Genomic DNA, 20,761 nt, shown 5'->3' with positions numbered 1-20,761 from the left:
GCCCGTCCCAGGGGCTCGAACTCACGAACTGCAAGATCAGAACTGCTTCCTAATTTTCTAATTACCATTAGTACCCATAGCGTCCTGTCTTCTCTGAGACTTCTTTCCAAGAAGAAGTGATTCCTCGCTAATCAAGTTTTCTTTTTCAGCAGATCGGCATAAGCTGGAAAAGGAAGAGGCATGTTTCCGTAATCTTGATGCCTTTCTTCCTATAACTCCACTTGCTCTACTCAACACCAAGTATTTATTTATTATTTATTATTTTATTTATTTTTATTTATTATTGAGCACCTGTTAGGTGCCACGACTTGCAACGGAGGCAGGTTCTAGTGGCTGCTGTTTCATTATCTTGCTGCCCTGATAACAGATCTTCTTAAAGGACAGAGTCGCATTTTCTCAGGCTTTCTTTTTTTTTTTTTTTTTAAATTTTTTTTTTTTTAACATTTATTTATTTTTGAGACAGAGAGAGATAGAGCATGAACGGGGGAGGGTCAGAGAGAGAGAGGGAGACACAGAATCCGAAACAGGCTCCAGGCTCTGAGCGGTCAGCATAGAGCCCGATGCGGGGCTTGAACCCATGAACTGTGAGATCGTGACCTGAGCTGAAGTCGGACACTTAGCCGACTGAGCCACCCAGGCGCCCCATCTCAGGCTTTCTAAAGAACATATTAAAAATTAGCTGGGGCGCCTGGGTGGTTCAGTCGGTTAAGCGTCTGACTCTTGGTTTTCAGCTCAGGTCATGATCTTGTGGTTTCATGAGTTTGAGCCCTGAGTGGGGCTCTGCAGCACAGAACCTGCTTGGGATTCTTTCTCTCTCTCTCTCTCTCTCTCTCTCTCTCTGTTCCCCGTTGCCCCCCTCACCTGCACTGTTTCTGTCTCTCTCAAAATAAATAAATACATTTAAAAAATATTTAAGCTAGGTTATACATGGATATCTCCAAATATGGATCTGGAAAATTCAAAATGAGTTGAAGATTTAACACAGGTTGCTTCCCCTCCTCCCCCCTTTTAAAGCATATACTAGAATTTCTTCAGCTTACATGTTTTCAGTACTCTTGGACTGACGACATGGTTTATACAGCAGGTTATGAGTCAGAAAGTATGTTGTTCCCTCTCAGAAGCTAACTTGTAATTGAACCTTAGCTGAAGTGTGTACCAAACTAACACTTCCTGTTAAGGATGTTGAAAAGTAGTAACGCATTCTTTGATTGAGCCAGCTGAGATGGTTTTGGGGGGAGAGACGGCTGGGGTCTGAGATGCGCCCGCTTCCTGTTTGTGTGTTTGATCCTGGGGCAACGGCCAGCCTTCAGGACAGCTGCTGGAGCAGCCCAATCCACGTTTGTTCACTAGTTTCTTTTGGTCAGGAGACGAACGCCATGAACTCTCCCAGTCTCCTTGCTGAGAGGGGAAGGATGCTGCAAAACCTGGCTTGTTGCCAAACCTCCTGGAAATGTCTATTTACCGTGCTTTGCAGAGAGATGTCGATGATTGAATAATGACGCTTGAGTTCTTGACTGCAGCCTGTGGGGGATGCCTCTCTCGTTTGCCACCTGAAAAGCTGCAATTACCAAAATTGCTTATAATGCCTCTCTTTTAGGAGTTCCTATTAGGAACCCCTTCAGGAAAATTCGTGCATGCATTCATCCATTTCTGCCTCCTCATGGCCCGTTTGAGCAAACCTGTTCTACCGAAGCGCAACGACCCTGCCTACCAGAAGAGACAACTCATAAATTTGGATGGCTAAGACGAGCTGATCACCTGGGATGAGCCCAGTGGCATGCTGAGAGATGTTTGACAGCTTGCTAAAAAAAATTAAAAGCTCTGATTTGTGGTGTCTGCCGATTTCCCTGGTGTAAATACGGTCTCCGCGGCTGAGTTCGAGCCACCAATGTGATGCCACTTGAAGGTGGATCTGGTGGGGAGTTGTGTGCCATGGCCCCCGTGGGTCCTATGAGCTGGCTGTGTGTGTGCTACGCCCAGATGTTCACACCCCTGCTGCTGATCTTCTTTTCCCCCTCCCCCTCCCGCCCCCCTCCTTCTTTTCTGATCTCTTAACCCCAGCATTTGCTTTCTTCTCCCTTCCTTGTTCCTGCTTTGAACCCTTAACCTGTTCTGCAGCCCTGACTCAGTTCTCACCTCTGGCTCCTTTGGATTTCTTGTGTGCGATGTTCTCTTTCCAGCCCACGGGGCTCTCCCTCCTCCTGCCCGGCTGCTGCTTTGGCACTTGCCACTTCAGGACTCGTGGACAGAAACTCCTTCCCAAAGGCTCCACTCTGGGAAGCCAAGTCCCTGCTCTCATTCACAAGGCAGACAGGCTGCGGCTCCCACAACGCAAGCTGGGGGCGGTGGCGAGGGCAACATTCACAACGGACAGCACGGCCGTGATCGAGCGAGGGGACGGTGTCAAGGGCACACCCAAATTCGGATCTCCACCCTGCCGCTTCTTCTTGTATTATCCTGGGCATGGTACTCATCTTGCTGTTTCTGGCTTCTCATCTTTAGCACAGAGGGCCTCATTGGGCTAGTCCTTGATGGAACAGATTTATATTTATAAAGTGCTTAGAATAGCGCCAGTCACCCAGTATGTGTCGTGCAAATGGTTGTTAAATAAATAAGACCCATTCCACAAATATTTACTGGGTACCTAGTTTGGGCCAAGTGCATGTAGGAGGCATTGTGGGCACTTTGGAGACCGAAACGGTTTCTTCTCTTTGCTGTTCCCAGTGTAGCTCAGGGAGGGGACGTAACATGTATACACAAACTGCCTTGATGGAAAGAAGAGAGGAAAATAACAATTATTGAGAATTATGTGGTAGATACTGTGATAGGGACTTAATATCCATTATTTTATTTAATATCATTTGGTTATTATGTAAGAGATATCATCTTTATAACATTTACATTAAAAAATTATTAGGAAGACCATGGGGCCCCTGGGTGGCTCAGTCGGTTAAGTGCCCACTTCAGCTCAGGTCACGATCTCACAGTTCGTGGGTTTGAGCACCCCCCATCAGGCTCTGTGCTGACAGCTCAGAGCCTGAAGCCTGCTTCAGATTCTGGGTCTCCCTCTCTCTCTACTCCTCCCCTGCTCACTCTCTGTCTCTCAAAAATGAGTAAATGTTAAAATATTTTAAAAAATTATTAGAAAGACCAAACATTTAAAATCATTTGCCTGCATCTTTTTCATGGATTATCAACAGTTCCTTTTGATTATACAGTTTTTTTTTTCCTGATGGGGCATTCATGTTTTTAAATGAATTTTTCCTTTTATTATGGATATTTCAAACATACACAAGATAGACGCAATGATATAACGAACTCCTAGGTACCTGTCATCCAGCCCCAATCATTATCAACCGATGGATGATAATTATTTTGATTTGTTCATATCCCTGCTCACTTCCCCCATCTAAGTTATGAAAAAGGAAAATTCCAGACATCCTATCATTCCACCGGCACCGTTCTCATTTTACAGGTGAGCAAAGGGAAGCTTAGAGACTTCAGATGATTTGGTGAAGGTCACACAGCTAATAAGTGGCAAAGCCGGGACCCAAACCTTGGTCTGTTTTACTCCAAAGCTTTTAACTGGAACGCTAAAATTTAAGAGAGGCTACAAGAGCTCAAGGGAGGGAAGAAAATGGGAGTTTAGAAGGGAATCCGAGACGGCTTTGCAAAGAAATGGCACTTTAGGCCATAAAGTGGAGGTAGAGACTTTTAAGAGAAATGAAGAGCTTGCATTAAGGCACAGAGGAAAGCGATTGTGCGTTGAGCAGTGGGTTTGAAGAGTATTATTATTTAATGCGTGGCAAGCAGGTTAACTTGATCAGAATCCTCCAAGGGGAGGGCCTTGTTTAAAATGCTGATTGCTGGGACCCCACCTTGAGGGAGGGACTGACTGTGGTTTGGGGCGTCCAGATCTATTTTTAACAGGCCTCCCTGGAGTGTCTGATGTGCTCTGCAGTTTGAGGACCGCATGGCCGCATTAGGCGCATTAGGCAGGACCAGCAGGACTCTGGAGATAATCACTCAGCAATTGGGCTTTTGTTTTCCACTGTCTGTTCAAATCCATTCCATAGCCCTGAGGGAAATCCCAGAGAAGCCCCACGAAGTTCCAGGTCATTGTCAATCAGGTCTCCGCTCATCTCAAGCCGAAGAAAAGTTTTATTGCAGCAGATACATCCCATGCAATACTTCAAATTCAGCTGAAAGATTTTTGCAAGGAAAGTGAAAGCCTAGGTCATGCTTGGGCTGGCGGTCTACACTGGGGAAGCAGAAAGCAGGGATCTTTTTCTCCTCCTGGTTCAGACTTCTCCTCTTGTCCCACTCATCAGATTGCTTCCAGATTTTCCAGAGCAGCAGTGGAAGGAGGGAGTGTCAGGTATAGAAAAAAAAATCCTTTCTTTTACTTTAGCACTGCTCTCTGGAGAGTCAACTATTTTGGTTTTGCAGATTCCTAAATTGGTCTTCGTATGTGTTTGTCCTGTTATTCAGCTTTTATGCCGAGTTTTTAATCTTAGCAAGCCGTTATTTAAATTTCCAAGAGTGCTGCTTATTTTTATGGTTGGCAGCCTAATTTTGATTTAAGAATGTGACATCGACTTAAATAGCTCTTAGTACATTCATTAACTATACTTCCGTCCGAGTTCTCTTTGGATTCCCGTGTTAACTTTACTTCATTTGGTGTTAGTTCCTCTTTTACTCAGCCTCCTACCTCTCTTTCATGCTGTTTGCCTCAACTGTTTGGTTGTCTGGATTGATCGGTGTGGGTCTTCCAGTGCAACTGAAAATCACTGGCTCAGGCAGTGAAAGTGGATTATGATCACAGGGGATTTGTCGTGGGAATACATAAGGACAACTGAGTTTTCCTTAAAGAATGCAGAAGATGCTTGCATTCTGGGCATGGGGACTCCTTATCTATTGGGCCATCTGGAAGCGCCTGGAGGCACTGATTTGCTTCTTGCTCAAGCCCTAATCCTTCCTCATGGGATCCACCTGTGGCAGACCCCCTACTGCATAAAGAGGAATGTTCTTTTACCCGGAGAATCAATAATGCAAGGATGATTCAATATTAGGTTATCTAAATTACTATGCTAATAAATCAAGGGAGAAAAACCATCCAATTTAGACAAACGCAAAAACACATTTAATAAATTTCAAAGTCCAATGCTGATATTAAACATTTGGTTACATTACAAAAATGGACATGTACCCAACACGACAAAATATGTAAAATTCACACACCTTTATACACATAGCAAAAAAAGTCGTTTTTCTTCACAGTAAAACATGAAAGGGAAGGGAAAAAAAATGACACCTACAGTCACCACTATTAATATCTTTTTAGTATATAGATAATAAATGTTATATATAAAATTTAAAAATAACAGAAACATACAGTGGAAATTGAAAGTCCCTCCTCCCATAATATCATGCTCAGGAAATAACCGATATGAGTGTTTTGATGACTTTTCCCCAAATTTTACTTTCTTTAGCAAATACTAAGACTCATAATGTTTTTCAGATGGATTACAAAATAGGACCAAAGAACCAGCCAACGCACTTAGACAGGAGTGTAGAGTAGCATAATGGTTTCAATTCAGGACACGAAGCTGTTGTTGTTTTTAAATTCAAATCTATTTTTTTGAAGTTTTTATTTTAATTCCAGTTAGTTAACATACAGTATGACCTTCGTCTCAGGTGTACAGTTTAGAGATTCAACACTGTCATACACTGGGTATTCATCACAGCAGGTGCACTCCTTAATCCCTAGCACCGGTTTCACCCATCTCCCCACCCACCTCCCTTCTCGGAACCGTCAGTTTGTTCTCTATAGTTAACATTCTGTTTCTCTCTCTCTCTCTCTCTCTCTCTCACTCTCTCTCTTACCACCCCCCCCCCCACCAAAGTTGTTATTTACAGATGTTTCAATTATTTATTGATGTGTAACAAACCACACCAAGACTCTGTGGCTTAAGATAACAACCCTTTTATTTGCTCAAGATTCTGCCAGTTGGAGTGGTTCTTTCTCCTGTCTCTTTCCATGTGGTCCCTCCAGCAGGGGAATCAGACTTCTTACAGGGTAGATCCAGACTCACAAAAGCACAACAGTAGAACCTTCTAGGCCTCCTTAATTCTTGGCACAGTGGAGTGCCATCTCCACTGCAGTCCATTGATTAAAAGGAAGTCACAGGCCCAGTGCAGAATCAATGGCAAGGGACTACACAAGGATGTGAATACCAAGAGGCATGGTTTGTCGGGACCACAGTTTAACAGACTGCCACCACAGATGATACGCTTTTGGTTATAGACAACCCAAAAGAATCAACTGGAAGGTAATTAGTAAGAATAGGAGAGCTCAGTGAAATGACCGGCAACAGAGCAGTTAACAACAATTATACACCTGCGGGGGCCCCCCGAGTGGCTCAGTCAGTTGGGCGTCCAATTTCAGCTCAGGTCATGATCTCATAGTCAATGAGTTTGAGCATTGGGCTCTGTGCTGACAGCTCAGAGCCTGGAGCCTGCTTCCGATTCTGTGTCTCCCTCTCTCTCTGCCCCTCCTCCACTCACACTCTGTCTCACTCTCTCAAAAATAAATACACATTTAAAAAAACTTTGTTTAAAGCAACTATATACCTAAGCAATGTTGCAAAGTTTAATAAAATCAGAGATAGTATTTACCATGAAAAGTTTACCATAGTTATTTTTCATGAACATTTATTTAGCCACTCCCACATAATGAGTATTATGCCAGGCTCTGGCGATATAGAGGGACACAGAATAGACACAGATTTAACCCTCATGAAACTTACAGTCTAGAGAAGTGGACATACATTAAAGTCGCGGAGGTAGGAGAGAACTGGTGCATTAGTTAGCTATTGCTGTGATGAACGCTGTGTAACAAATAGCTCCCAGGTCTTAGTGGCCTAAAAAAATAAATACCTATTGTTCTGCTCCAGAGTGTCTATCGCTGGTGAATCCTAGTTTTGCATACAGGGTGGGCTCAGGTCTGTTCCACTCATGTCTCCATGTGAGACCAGCAGCTAATTAGAGTGCTCTCCTGCCAGATGACAGAAATCCAAGCCAAACCGTGCCTGCCCATTTAAAGCCTCTGTTTGCACTGTTTACTTACATTGTGTTGGCTAAAGCAAATCACATGGCAGATTCCAATAGCAACGAGACTAAGACGTCTAATTCTATTACAGGGAGGACGTGAAGAAATAGACATGATGACCTAATCAACCACCATCAGTAATTTCAAAAACCGAGGTAAGTCCACTGGGGCTTGGGTGTCATGAATGAGGACAGTGGTGGGATATTTAAGGTTGAAGTGATTGATAGGTACGGGCCAGATCGTTTACAGCCTTGTTGGCCTTGCTAAGGACGTTGAATTGCATCTAAGGGCAATGCAAGGCCACTGGGGCTTTCAAGCATGAGAGTGATTTGGTCAATTTACCTTTTAAAAAAAATGCTGCTGTGTAAAGAACGGAAGAAGAAGAGAGAACATAAAATAGTTATCGCGTTATTGTAATAAGTTAAGTTGGTGGCTTGGCGTGGACAAGGAGACTGATAGTGTAGATGAGGAGAGGTCAAGGCGTTGAGATATGGTGTCCTTAGATTTGGTCAGGAGTTGGACATGAGGTCGAAGGAGAGCTCAGGAATGACTCAGGTGCTGGACAACGGCACCAGGTGAATACAGGTGCCCTAATTGCACCGGGGAGGATCTGGCAAAGGAACAGAATGTGACGAGGTAGATTAAAAGTTCAGTTTTGGAAATACTGAATTCCATATTCTTGTGAGACAATAGCCATAAATATCTAGGGATAAACTTAACAAGCATTGTGAAGGATCTATATGAATAAAACTATAAACCTCTATTGAGGGCCATAAAAGAAGATTTGAATCAATGGAGTGTCAAACCTTGCACTTGAATAGGAAGACTCAAAATTGTAGAGATGTCAATTTTCACTAGATAAATCTATAAATTCAATGCAATTTCAATCAAAATTTCAATAGCATTTTTTTTTTTCAGAACTGGTAGTGATTACCAGGGACATTCTCTAGAAGAAGAGTAATGAGAAGTAACCTTCTCCATTATATATTAAAATACATTATCAAACAACAAAATTTATAACAGCAGAACATAGACCGAGGGGGTGCACTGATAGCTCAATGGCATGGAATAAAGTGTGGAAATACGGATCCAGGAACGGATGAGGATTTAGTATGTTACCAGGATAGCATATCCACGTGGTGAGAGAAGAGACTCTTCAGTAAGTGGCTTAAAGACAACTGGATAGCTGTTTGGATAGAAAAAGAGACAAGGCAGCATTCACGAAGCTCTACTTTTCTCTTTTTCTCTGCTGTGTACTATTCTATTTCAGTATACCATGGGTTAGTAAGTTATATTCCTATTGATGTGCTTTTAGGCTCTTCCTTTTTGTTATAAACAATAACGTGAAGAGATAATTCTTATATAGCATCTTGGGACAAATGTGTGAATTGTTCTCTAGTGCAGATGCAGAGATGTGAAATTGCTGGTTCAGAATGCACGTACTTTTTTTTTTTTTTAATGTATGTTCTCGGGTTGGAGCCCCCAACCCAGGGCTTGAACTCAAGACCCTGAGATCAAGACCTGAGCTGAGATCAAGAGTTGGACACTTAACCAACTGAGTCACCCAGGCACGCCTACTCCCCCCCAACTCCTTACTATTATTATTATTTAAGCTTAATTTTTTTAATGTTTATTTATTTTTGAGAGAGAGAAAGAGTGCAAGCGGGGAGGGGGGCAGAGAGAGAGGGAGACACAGAATCCAAAGCAGGCTCCAGGCTCTGAGCTGTCAGCGCAGAGCCCGACGCGGGGCTCGAACTCACAGACCGTGAGATCGTGACCTGAGCCGAAGTTGGACACTTGACCGACTGAGCCACCCAGGTGCTCTGTTATTATTATTTTTTATTAAGGACTGCTTCATTTCCATTTTGAAATCCCAGACGAACTCCAGCAACAGGGGACAAGAAAACAGGCATGAAATAAGCTCAAATAAAATGGCTGGATCAAGTTAATAAAAATAAAAGCAGAAATAAATGAAACAAACAAACCAAGAACAGTAGTTGAGATGATCACTAAAACCCAAAGCTGGAGTTTCTGAAAGAATGATACGCACATACCAACTTCCTGCACGTAGGATGAAGGCAAAGAGAGAAGACACACGTGATATGATGCAGGACGAGAGGGCACGGACACAGAGGAGATTCTTAAAATTAGGAGACTTCTTCGTGCAGCATCCTAGCTGAAGTCAGAGGGTGAGGTAAGAACTACAAATAAGGAAAGTTGCCGGAGAAATTCTTTTGTAAGCTGGGCTGATGTTGGAGGTAGATATGCTCTTGCAAAAATCTAACGATTTTTCTTCTTTGAATCCCATCGTTATTTTTTTGGTTCATGGCCGACTTATATGAAAAATGTCTTTAAACTATTGAATTACCCTCAGAGCGAGATGCTCAAAGGTAGAAACGGACTGACCGTGTGGATAGCAGTCACGTCTTGCTCGAGTGAGGCATAACTTCTTTAACTGGAATGACAAGAGGAATTATCCACGTGGTTTAAATTGTTAGGCTCCCTTTTCCCTTCTTTTTTTTTTTTTTAAATTTTTTTTTTTAACGTTTATTTATTTTTGAGACAGAGAGAGACAGAGCATGAACGGGGGAGGGTCAGAGAGAGGGAGACACAGAATCTGAAACAGGCTCCAGGCTCTGAGTTGTCAGCACAGTGCCCGACGTGGGGCTTGAACTCACGGACGGCGAGATCATGACCTGAGCTGAAGTCAGCCGCTTAACCGACTGAGCCACCCAGGCGCCCCTCCCTTTTCCCTTCTTTTCTTTAAAAAGATTTTTTAAAAAATGTAATAGAGCATACATAGCAAATTCACATAATAAATGTGTGAATGATATGATCCAGCTATATAACTTTATACCAATCCATTTGAAAACCTAGATAAAATGGACAAAAATGTCAAGGAGATTATAAGTTACCAAAAATTGGTCCAAGAAAGCCAATAGAAAACACTTACAAAAAACAGAAATGGTGGTTAAGGGCCCATCTACCAATATGCCCCTCCCTCCCTATCACCCAATACTCAAGCCTTTTGTAGTTATAAGTCAAGTTCTACCAAATCTCAGAGGGGAGCTCGCTCACATCTTACATTTCAGAGCTTAGAAAAACACAGGGACCCACCAATCTTATTTTGTCAGGCTAGTGTATTTCTGATTTCAAGACAAGAAACTACAATTACAGGCTAATCTCACTTATGAATGTAGAGGCCAGAACTCTAAATAATACCAGATAATTGAATCTAGTCGTGTATTAAAAGAATAATAGATCTTGATCAAGTAGGATTTATCTGAGAAATTCAAGTTGGGGAATCAATGGAGATATCAATGTACCTGACTGTATTTAGGGATTAAAGGGGGGAAACCATTCCATGGGTACTGGGGAGACGGTTGCTAAAATGCAACATCCTTTCTAGATAGAAATAGAAATAGTCATAAAGGGTATCTACCATAAATATACAGCAAATATTTTTTTTTAACGTTTTTATTTTATTTTTTTTGAGACAGAGGGAGACAGAACATGAATGGGGAAGGGTCAGAGAGAGGGAGACACAGAATTGAAACAGGCTCCGGGCTCTGAGCTGTCAGCACAGGGGCCCGATGCGGGTCTCGAACTCACGGACCGCGAGATCGTGACCTGAGCGAAGTCGGCGCTCAACCGACTGAGCCACCCAGGCGCCCCAGCAAATATTTTTTTTTATTGAAGTGTAAATGACACGCAATGTTACATTAGTACAACATTGTGACTTGACAACTGTATACATGATGCTCTGCGGCTACTATCTGTTCCCACGCGATGCTGTTACAATACCATCCACTATATTCCCTGAGCTAATAGACAGCAAATGTTACCCTTAATGGTGAATCTTTAGAAACATTGTCGTTAAGGTAAGAAGCAACACACGGATGCCTGCCTTAACTACCAATGATTACAATGCTACTGAGGGCCTACCCAAGGCAGCAGGACGAAATAAATGTGAGGAGATAAATACTGGACAGGAATATAGAATTTACGGAATGGCATTGACGGAAACGTGAGCACAAAGTTCTCTCTGCTCTCTTTGCTGTCAGTGACACTTAAAAAAACAAACACACAAACCCAAACCACGTAAGGAGCATAATATATTTCCTCTTCTGTAACTCGATTATATACATGGAATATCTCTGTATGGGCACACATACATTAGGTGAATTAATGCAGTTTGTTTAAGTAGGTCCCTACTGATGAATGTTGATTTCTTCCAATTTGCGAGGTGGGGGGGGGGGGGTGGAGGAATATTGTAAACACTTCTTTTCCTTTGAGTCATTGTATCTGAGGGTTAGATGTCTAGATCTTGAATTGCTAGATTAAAAACAGCCCAGATGTCTTTCAGCAAGTGAATGGGTAAGCAGATTCTGGTTTGCTTTGCATTCCAAGCCATGGAATACACCCCAGCGATAAAAAGGAACAGGATACAGGGGCGCCTGGGTGGCTCAGTTGGTTAAGTGTCCGCCTCGGCTCTGGTCATGATCCTTGCAGTTCATGAGTTTGAGCCCCGCGCTGACAGCGCGGAGCCTGGAGCCTGCTTCAGATTCTGCGTTTCCCTATCTCTCTGCCCTTCCCCTGCTCACACTCCGTCTCTCTCTCTCACTCAGAATAAATAAACATTAAACAGTTTTTTAATTAGAATAATTTAAAAATTAAAAAAAAAATGAATGGACTACACAACTGGGAAGAAACTAAGGAATTATGTTGGGTGAAAAAAGCCAATCCCAAAAGGTTACATGCTATGTAATTCCTTTTATATATAACATTTGTAAGTGACACAATTTAGAAATGGAAGACAACTCAGTGATTGCCAGGGGTTAGGGATGGGGTGTGTTAGGATGTGGAGAGTCATGGGGGGAGGTAGGGCTGGTCAAAAAAGGCAACAGAGATGATCCTTGTGGTGATGGAACTGTGCAGTGTATCTTCATTGTCGTGGTGAATCCTAATGGGGATAGGTGAGTCCAAATGTGAAATTGTATAGCACTAAACACACACACACACACACACACACACACACACACGCACACACAGACACACACACACGTACAAGTAAGAAGGGAAATCTCAACCTCAATGCCAATATCCCGACTGTGATACTGGACTCTAGTTTTGCAAAATATTCTCACTGGGGATACTGGGGTAAAGAGTACACGGGATCTCTTTGTATTCTTTTGTGTGAATCTACAATTACCTTTAAATCTATATTAAAAAATTTTAAAAACACCTCGAATTAAAAAAGGGTCTACATAATGTTCAATTTTTATTTTTGGCAAGTTGCCCTCCTGAAATGTGCTTCGGTCGGTGTGTACTCTTAATGCCGATAGGGCATATGGGAGAGTCTATATTCCTCCAAATTTAAGCAACAAAGAGATACTACTTTCGGCATGTCAAACTGGAAGGAATTAAGAGTGATATGTATCCCACTGTTGGCCAGAGTGTGGAAATAGTCACTCTTCAATGTCATTAGTGTGTGCTGTATGTTGGGGTCCCCAGGAAGCAGATTCTGAGGCAGAGTCATGGGTAAGGGCTTTTTTAGAGCACGTTAATGGGACCCACCAGAAGGACAGGTGGAAAGCAGAATTGGGCACAGGGAGAAATTGAGCTAAGACGCAGTCTCAGCTGGGGCGCCTGGGTGGCTCAATCGGCTAAGCATCCAATGTCGGCTCAGGTATTGATCTCACGGTCCGTGAGTTCGAGCCCCGCGTCTGGCTCCGTGCTGACAGCTCAGAGCCTGGAGCTTGCTTTGGATTCTGTCTCCCTCTCTCTCTGCCCCTCCTCCACTTTTACTCTTTCTCTCTTTCAAAAAACAAATTAACATTAAAAAAAAATTTTAAAAAGAGACCTCCACTGACCCTACAGATAGTCTTGATGCGTGGATGACCCTTCCGAGGTGTGTGGGTCAGTTATTGGATGCACCCATTGCGCCAGGACTAGGGTGGCTTATGACAGATACTGACTGATGTCAAGCGGCTGAGCATTTTGTCCCCTAAAGTGTATAGTGCTTTGTCCCTGGTGGATGCTCTGTAATGGATAGGAATACACCAGCCTCTGTGTACTTCCAATATGCACCTACCTTTTCTCTCATGTATCCTTCACTCTCTATTTTGGCCAGGCCATTCTCTTTGCTCATTGGGTTTACATCTATTCACACCTCAGTTCCCTTCTCTTTCCTCCCCAAACAGATGACCAGCTGCACCGGTTTGCATTTTTTTGCTGTGCAGACATTGAAATTTTTTTATGAGGTCAATTTATTTATCTGTATTTAATCTTTTCTTTTATGGCCTCTGGATTTTGTGCCACAGTTGGAAAGATTTCCCATTCTGAATTTATTTTAAAATCCATCTTTGTTTCAAGTAATTTTTTTTGACTTAAAATTTTTTTGTCCTTCTGAGATTTGTTATGATATAAAAGATGAACAGAGGATCTAGAAGTATTCACTCAAAAGGCCAGCCAGCGGTCTCGACACCATTTACTTAATAATTTATAACTTAACCACCAAACTGAAATGTTACCTTATCATATACTGAATTCTCTGATGAAGCTGATGAATAATTTCTTAAATCTTCTTAATACTAAGCTGTCTTTGCATTTCTGAAATGAATCCTACTTGCTCCTGATTTATTATTCTTTTATGTTTTGTTGAATCCTATTCACTAATATTTTATCTAGGAATTTTGCATCTATTTTCAACCATGAAAATGGCCACTCCTTTTTATTTGACTGTGCTGTAGTCTGACTGTTTTGTATAGCAAAAAAGGATTTGGAACTCTTGATTCCAGGCTTAGCCCCCAGGATAAGCTGAGAGTATACCTGTTTACAGTGTGTGTGTGTGTGTGTGTGTGTGTGTGTGTGTATGTGTGTGTGTCCTAGAAGGAAACTCTCCAAGTGGTCACTGAGGATTGAGAAGTGGGCTAACACACCCAGTTAACCAATGTCCCCAAGAAGAGAAGGGAGTCCTTACATCGGGAGGGCAAACACTAGGTTAGGCATCTCCTGCTGTATAACAAACTAGTACAAACTTAGCAGCTTAACACACATACACGTTTCTCACCGGTTCTGTGGGTCAAGAGTCTGGGCATAGCTCAGCTGGTCTTCTGTCTGGGGTCTCACAAGGCTGCAATCAAGTCATCAGCCACAGCTTGCTTCTTATTAGAGGCTGGACTGTGGAAGGTTCTGTTCCCAGGTCCCTGAGGTTGTTGCCAGAATTCATCTCCTTGTGGCGGTGGGATTTATGACAGCTTGTTTCTTCAAACCCAGTAATGGAGAGAGAGAAGAAAGACCCCGAGTCTGCTAGCATGAAAGAGTCTTAACATTATGTGACATCATCAGGGGAGCCATCACCTTGTCATATCCTATTGGGTGGAAGTCAGTCACCACACCCAGTGGGATACGGTAATGACCTGAATGCCAAGAGGCAGGGACCATGGGAACCACCTTGAAGTTTGCCATGCCACCACGTGTAACTGCCCTGCCTCTAACCTGCAAAATCACCCGAGGGAGAGCTTTCATGATCAAAACCTGAATTTGCTGCCAGGTAACTAGAGATCTTACCTGAGCTGAAGAAATTTAGTCTACCCGCCAAATATTTTCCTTCAAAACCCTCGTCTGCAAAATACAAGGGGAAAAAAAAAAACCCACCAGACACGTGAGAAAAACCAACATCACAAGAGAGGTATCGAACCCATCAAACAGTGAAACTAACTTCTGAGAAAGGATCAAAGAGGGAAGGAAGAAAAGATTGGCCTTAGTATGAATTCCTCAGAGAGATTCAGGAGTCTCTCAGAACCGTAGAAAGCCACTAAGGAAAAAAAAATGGGAAATCAGAGGCCCTGAAATTTTAAAGTAGGATTGTAAAACAAAACTCGAGTCAATAAGAGGGCTGAAGACTGAATTAGAAAACCGGAAGTAAGGGACTCTTGCAGAACATGGAATAAAGGATCCAGAACTGTAAAGCATAAGAGATTAAAAGGGAAGATGGTCCTTACAGTTACACAATGTGTTGACTAGCTGTTCTAAAAGGGGATAGAGAATGAAAGGGGGAACAGATAACAGAAGCGGCAGAAGAACATCTCCTAGAGCTGAAGACAGATGTACAGAGTGCCGAGCAGGGTCAACAATAACAATAAAAACCCACTAGGACACATTAGGTGAACTTTAGTACCCCAAAGATAATTCTTGAAACTTCCAGAAGGGAAGAAACGAGATTTCCAAGAAGGAAAAGAGAATTAGAGTAGCATCAGACTTCTCGGATCCTCAGAGAAAATAGAATTCGAAATTCTGAGAACCTCGTGTTGAACCTGAAATTCTGTATTCAAACTATCAGTCAGGTATGGGGAGAGTAAAGACATTTGTCCTCTCTACAGATATTTAGGAGTTTTATCATTGAGAGCCCTTCTCTGAAAGCATTATTTCAGAATGTGCTTCAGCAAAAATGAAAATGGAAATTCAAAGAGAAAGGAAGATCTGGGACCTGAAAAAGGCACAGTGATAACACAACAAACATTTAAGGGTACAAATTTTGATGGGTAATGCAAACAGGGCAACAATTTAGAGTAAAAACCCCAGATGTTTTCCACACAGGGAGTGGGATTGGAGAGCTGGGGGGACAAATGAAAGCTAAGGGTGTCATCAGAAGGAGGGTATAAACATTGATTAACTATCCCTGTGGAGAGAAAAATAAAGTTTAAATTTGTATCTAAGTATTCTCTGTATATTTGGAGATATATAGATATAGGCACTCTACAAGTAGAAAAGTTGAGCAAAGAAAACTTCATCAATCCCACAAAAGTTAGAAGAGGGAAAGGGGAAAAATTAAGACAGACAACAGTAGAAAACATGAAATACAGTGGAGAAAATAAACTCAAGTATTAGCATTTGGATTAAATGTAAATGAAATGAAGGGGTGTGTGCGTGTAGATTGTTCGAGTTAGTGTACAATTGCTCTTTTATTTGTGTGATTAAAAAATCTTTTTTTTGGTGGGGCGCCTGGGTGGCTCAGTCGGTTCAGTGTCTGACTTTGGCTCAGGTCATGATCTTGCAGTTTGTGGGTTCGAGCCCTGCGTCGGGCTCTGTGCTGACAGCTCAGAGCCTGGAGCCTGCTTCGGATTCTGTGTCTCCCTCTCTCTCTGCCCCTCCCCTGCTCATGCTCTGTCTCTCTCTGTCTCAAAAGTAAATAAAATAGTTAAAAAAATTTTTTTAAATCTTTTTTTGAATATAGGGAATAAGCCCTGTTCCTGATCTTGAAGAATTTATCAGTGTAGCTTGGGGAATAGGCAGGTACCCACCTGTAATGCAAACCAAGACAGAAAGTAGGGAGAGAGGCTGTGTACTGTGTTGGATGAACACAAAACTCAGCCTTAAAGGTGATAAAACAGGGGATGCTTTTCAATAGAGATGTCCCCAAGCACCTTCTCTCAGCATACTCTGACAGGTCCCCCTCTCTGTCAGGTGGTGGAGAGGGAAGAATCAGGAGGCACTGGGTAAGAATGACAGTGTCAGCCACGTGCCTCCGTTTCAAAGCAATGGAATGTTTTCAATCAGAAAGAAAAATGGAAAAAACAAAACATAAACAACTCGACTTTTCTTAATCCCAACTGGGTTGTCTGTCCCTTTGCAGTTGCTATGACAACAGCAGCTCTCCTTTCTCTTCATTTAGATCTCTTTCCAAATTGAGAACAATGAATGTAAGAGATCAGAAAGTGGGAAAAGCAAGTAGGCATTCAAGGCATTAGTATTATTTACCCTGGAGAAGAGAATGCTAAGAAGTAGCAATTATATTGTTCTGGGCTATTAAAGGTTACTACTACATAGGTAGTTCTCTGCTTGGGCTCAAGATAAAATCAGATTTATTTGCATTGGAGGGAAATAGCTTTCGGGAGAAAAAGTCCCTGATAGAAAGTTCCGCAGGACTGCTTTTCCTCTCTCAGGGTAGATGGTTGAGGAGGCAGTGGGATTTCACATCTTTTTTTTAAAAAAATTTTTTTTTCAACGTTTTTTATTTATTTTTGGGACAGAGAGAGACAGAGCATGAACGGGGGAGGGGCAGAGAGAGAGGGAGACACAGAATCTGAAACAGGCTCCAGGCTCCAGGCTCCGAGCCATCAGCCCAGAGCCTGACGCGGGGCTCGAACTCACAGACCGCGAGATCGTGACCTGGCTGAAGTCGGACGCTTAACCGACTGCGCCACCCAGGCGCCCCAGTGGGATTTCACATCTTGCAGTGAGGTCACCTTCCCCAGGAAAGTTCTTACTCAGTGAAACAATGTATCATAACAACGACCAACAACAAACACACAGAACTTACTCTAAGTGTTTTTATGTTTAAATATAGAATACCACTCTAAGTGTTTTGTGCTTATTATCTCACTTAATCTTTGCACCAATCCTAGGAGAAAGAGACCTTTATTTTTTCCCATTTTATAGACAAGGAAACAGAGGGTTAGAAAGTGTAGCATCCTGCCCAAGGTCACACAGCTGATGAATGGCAAAGCTGGGATTTGAACTCAGGAAGGCTGTATTCTTTTTTTTTTTTTAAATAAATGTTTATTTATTTTGAGAGAGAGACAGAGAGAGAATGAGAGAGAGTGCACAAGCAGGGGAGGGGCAGAGGGAGGGGTGGGGGGGACAGAATCCCAAGCAGGCTCCAGCCATGCTGCCAGCACAGAGGCCGATGCGGGACTCGAACCCATGAACCGTGAGATCATGACCTGAGCTGAAACCAAGAGTTGGATGCTTAACCGACCGAGCCACCCACACGCCCCAAGAAGCCTGTATTCTTAACCAGAGATAGATAATCTGTCTTGTGACAGATTGCCATTCTCTTGAAACAGATCCAGTTGCCCTGGGGCCTGGGAAAGCATCCGTGTCCAGCCCTAGCAGACGTGAGTTAGCTGTAGTCTTATGGGTCCACTCATTGGGTCCTATAACAACCACTTATTGACTGCCTACTATATGCAGTACTTAGGCAGTAACTGGGGAAAGAGTGGAGAGCAAGATGGATGAAGTCTTATAGGGCTTACGGTCCAGGAAAAGACCACGACGTAGAACCAAACAAACGAAGACGATAATTTCAGGTACTAATGCATGCTATGAAGGAAATAAAACTGGGCAATGAGACAGAGGTTAAAGGATGGGTGGGCTGCTTGGGCAGGATGGTTGGGAAGGTCTTTCTGAGGAGGTGACGGCTTGAATTGAGACCCGGTTGATGGGAAGGAGCCGGCCATGTGGAGATCTGGGAGGAGGACCCTCCAGGCAAAGGAGCGGCAAATGTAAATTTGGGAACAAGCAGGACCGTGGCGTCAGATCATGGTGAACGAGGGTAGGGCAAGTGTTGGAGGTTGGGGGGTGGCCTCAGATGGGTTGGATTGACGGGCAAGGTCACCATTCGGGGTGTGGTTATACTACCGGCATTTAAGCATCCTCCGGTGCACAGGACAGCCCCCGCCGAGAGAATTCTCCAGCCCCAAATGTCCGTGGTTGCGAAACCCTGATCTCTGCGTACGGGACTATAGCCTTAGAGGCCAAGGAAAGGAGACTGAATTTTATTCTAAGTGAAAGAGAATCCATCAGACGACTTGAAGCAGTGGAATGTCTTGACGGGATTTGCATTTCAGGAGATTAACTGTGACTGCTGAATGGAAAATGCATTGTAGGGAGATCAAGAGTAAAAGCTGAGATTTTTGGATTAGCAGCCGTAAGTAATGGAGGTGGTGGCTTGGTTTAGGGGAGTAGCAGAAGGTAAGAGAGGCAGAGGTGACCAGGCTCGCTGATGGGCTGGAAGTGGAGCTTGGATGAGAGAGAGGAATCAGGCACCACCCTCAGGTTGTGCGCAACCTGAACAACTGGGCAGTGGATGCTGGCGCTGCACAATTATATGGAGAGGAAGGAGGTTGGTGATAAACGGGAGACACTAGACACGCTAGGTGTGACAAACCTATTGGCTATACGGGGGGGGGGGGATGTCACATAGGCTGTTGGAAATATAGTTACATAAGCGACTTAGGTCACTAAAGTTTCCTCCTTTAGAAAATGAGCAATGGTCCTAAACTCCTATGATCCTGGAGCGATACAGCCTGGACAGGGGGGATTGGGTTTGATGGACTTTAGCAGCATCATCCAATTCTACATCTCCCTGAATTTCCTCCTCGGGACACTGCTATGCAAATAGACAACACATGAGGAAATTAGTCCTATTTTGCAGAAACTAAATTATGCGGCCTAACAACTAATCCTCCTAAGGAGCCAGAGTAAGTTGGTAGTTGAATCATCACCTGGGAGCATCCCAAAAACCAGGTGTGGGATCTCCCCGGCAGCCAAGGGAGATTAATAGAAATAAAATCGCACCATGCCATGAAAGTGGCTGTTTTCATTGGCTGAACCTCCAAGGAGGAGACAGGACCTCGGACGATTGTAACCTGTGATTCTCACCAATGTCTTTCCCAGCAGCCCAGAGGCTCTGTATCTCCTCCCAGATTCACTGTGATCTTTCCAACAAGGTTTGGAAAGACCGGAAGCAGGTACAATGCCGTGTTTTAAATCTGTAGCTGTTCCTTTGATGTCTATATCCACGGGCTGAAAAGGGGCTCATTCTTTTGAGGTAACCCGGAGCCAAATGAGCTGAAACATTTTCTGGTTTGTTTTTGTGGAGAAAATGAAATGACATGAGCGGAAAAGAAGAAGGCTGGGCGTTAAGTTCCCTTTATTTGTATTGTTACTGGGGGTGGGTGGGGGCAGCAGGGTCCCAAGGAACGCACCCCGCCCTCTGCTCGCGTTGAGTGGCTTTCCCCGGCTGTGATGAGGTAACGCCCAGGGGAAATAATCTGACTGTGTTACTGGTAATTAAACGGAGAATGTCGAGTCTCCCAGAGGACCACTGCTTATTGGAGAAGCAGAGAGAAATCTCTGCTTGCAGGCCCTCACTGGTGGAAAAGTGAAATGAGCCTTGTTTTGATGAAGTGTCCTAGAGCTCGGGGAACCTCCCGCGAAGGGCACGGTCCCCAAGACGTGCAGAATGTGTCGTATGGAACCATAAGGTAAGGCAAAAAAGAAAAAAAGAATCTTGGCAGTTAGTTTTGGGAGGGGGGGCTGGATATTAACGTGGATAAGTAATTTCTCAAAGGCTTGACACATGCCAAGTTCAGGAATATGGATGTAATGTTGAAATAAGAGTCTTAGGAAACTATTTTGGGCTTCTGGGCCATACAGTTTCTGTACAAGTACCCAACTCTGCCTTTGAAGCGTGGAAGCAGCCACAGACCTATGTGACCGAGTGAGTGTGGCTGTGTCTTGATAGATCTTTCTCTACAAAAACAAATGGAGGATAGGATTTGGCCTGTGAGCCATAGCTTGCCAACCTCTGGTTTAGAGAATGGTTCTTATACCTTACTGTATACTGTGTAGGGGCTTTAGGATAATGCTGATGCCTGACCGCCCCTCCAGACGTTCTGAGGGTGGTCTGGAGTGGGCCTGGACATCAGTACTTAAAAAAAACTCATCAGATAATTTTTTGTGCAGCTAGGGATTAGAATCAATGGTTTTAGAGTTGTGGCTTGCACTTGGTCACACAATGGAGTTGTGTGTGTGTGTGTGTGTGTGTGTGTGTGTTAAGAATACATCTTTATAGATACTGAC

The 20,761-nt window shown here is 43.4% G+C and overlaps 1 long non-coding RNA gene across 2 annotated transcripts in view; it reads left to right on the top strand.

Annotated features, from left to right (window-relative positions):
• The window catches only part of LOC132689242 (uncharacterized), a 129,819-nt gene that overhangs the window by 34,959 nt on the left and 74,099 nt on the right, over positions 1-20,761 (top strand). The window contains exons 2-3 of one of the 2 annotated variants that reach the window (XR_009614928.2): positions 7,203-7,266; positions 8,989-9,627. This is a non-coding gene — a long non-coding RNA (uncharacterized LOC132689242). Of the gene's footprint in view, positions 1-7,202; positions 7,267-8,988; positions 9,628-20,761 lie in introns of those variants that run through there. The other variant, XR_009614929.3, reaches the window with a different exon arrangement.

This window comes from Panthera onca, chromosome E3, assembly GCF_046562875.1.
Source record: "Panthera onca isolate mPanOnc1 chromosome E3, mPanOnc1 haplotype 2, whole genome shotgun sequence".
In the NCBI taxonomy this organism is placed as follows: domain Eukaryota; kingdom Metazoa; phylum Chordata; class Mammalia; order Carnivora; family Felidae; genus Panthera; species Panthera onca.
The sequence above is the reverse complement of the archived record's forward strand: the minus strand, read 5'-3'. Positions and strand labels throughout refer to the sequence as shown.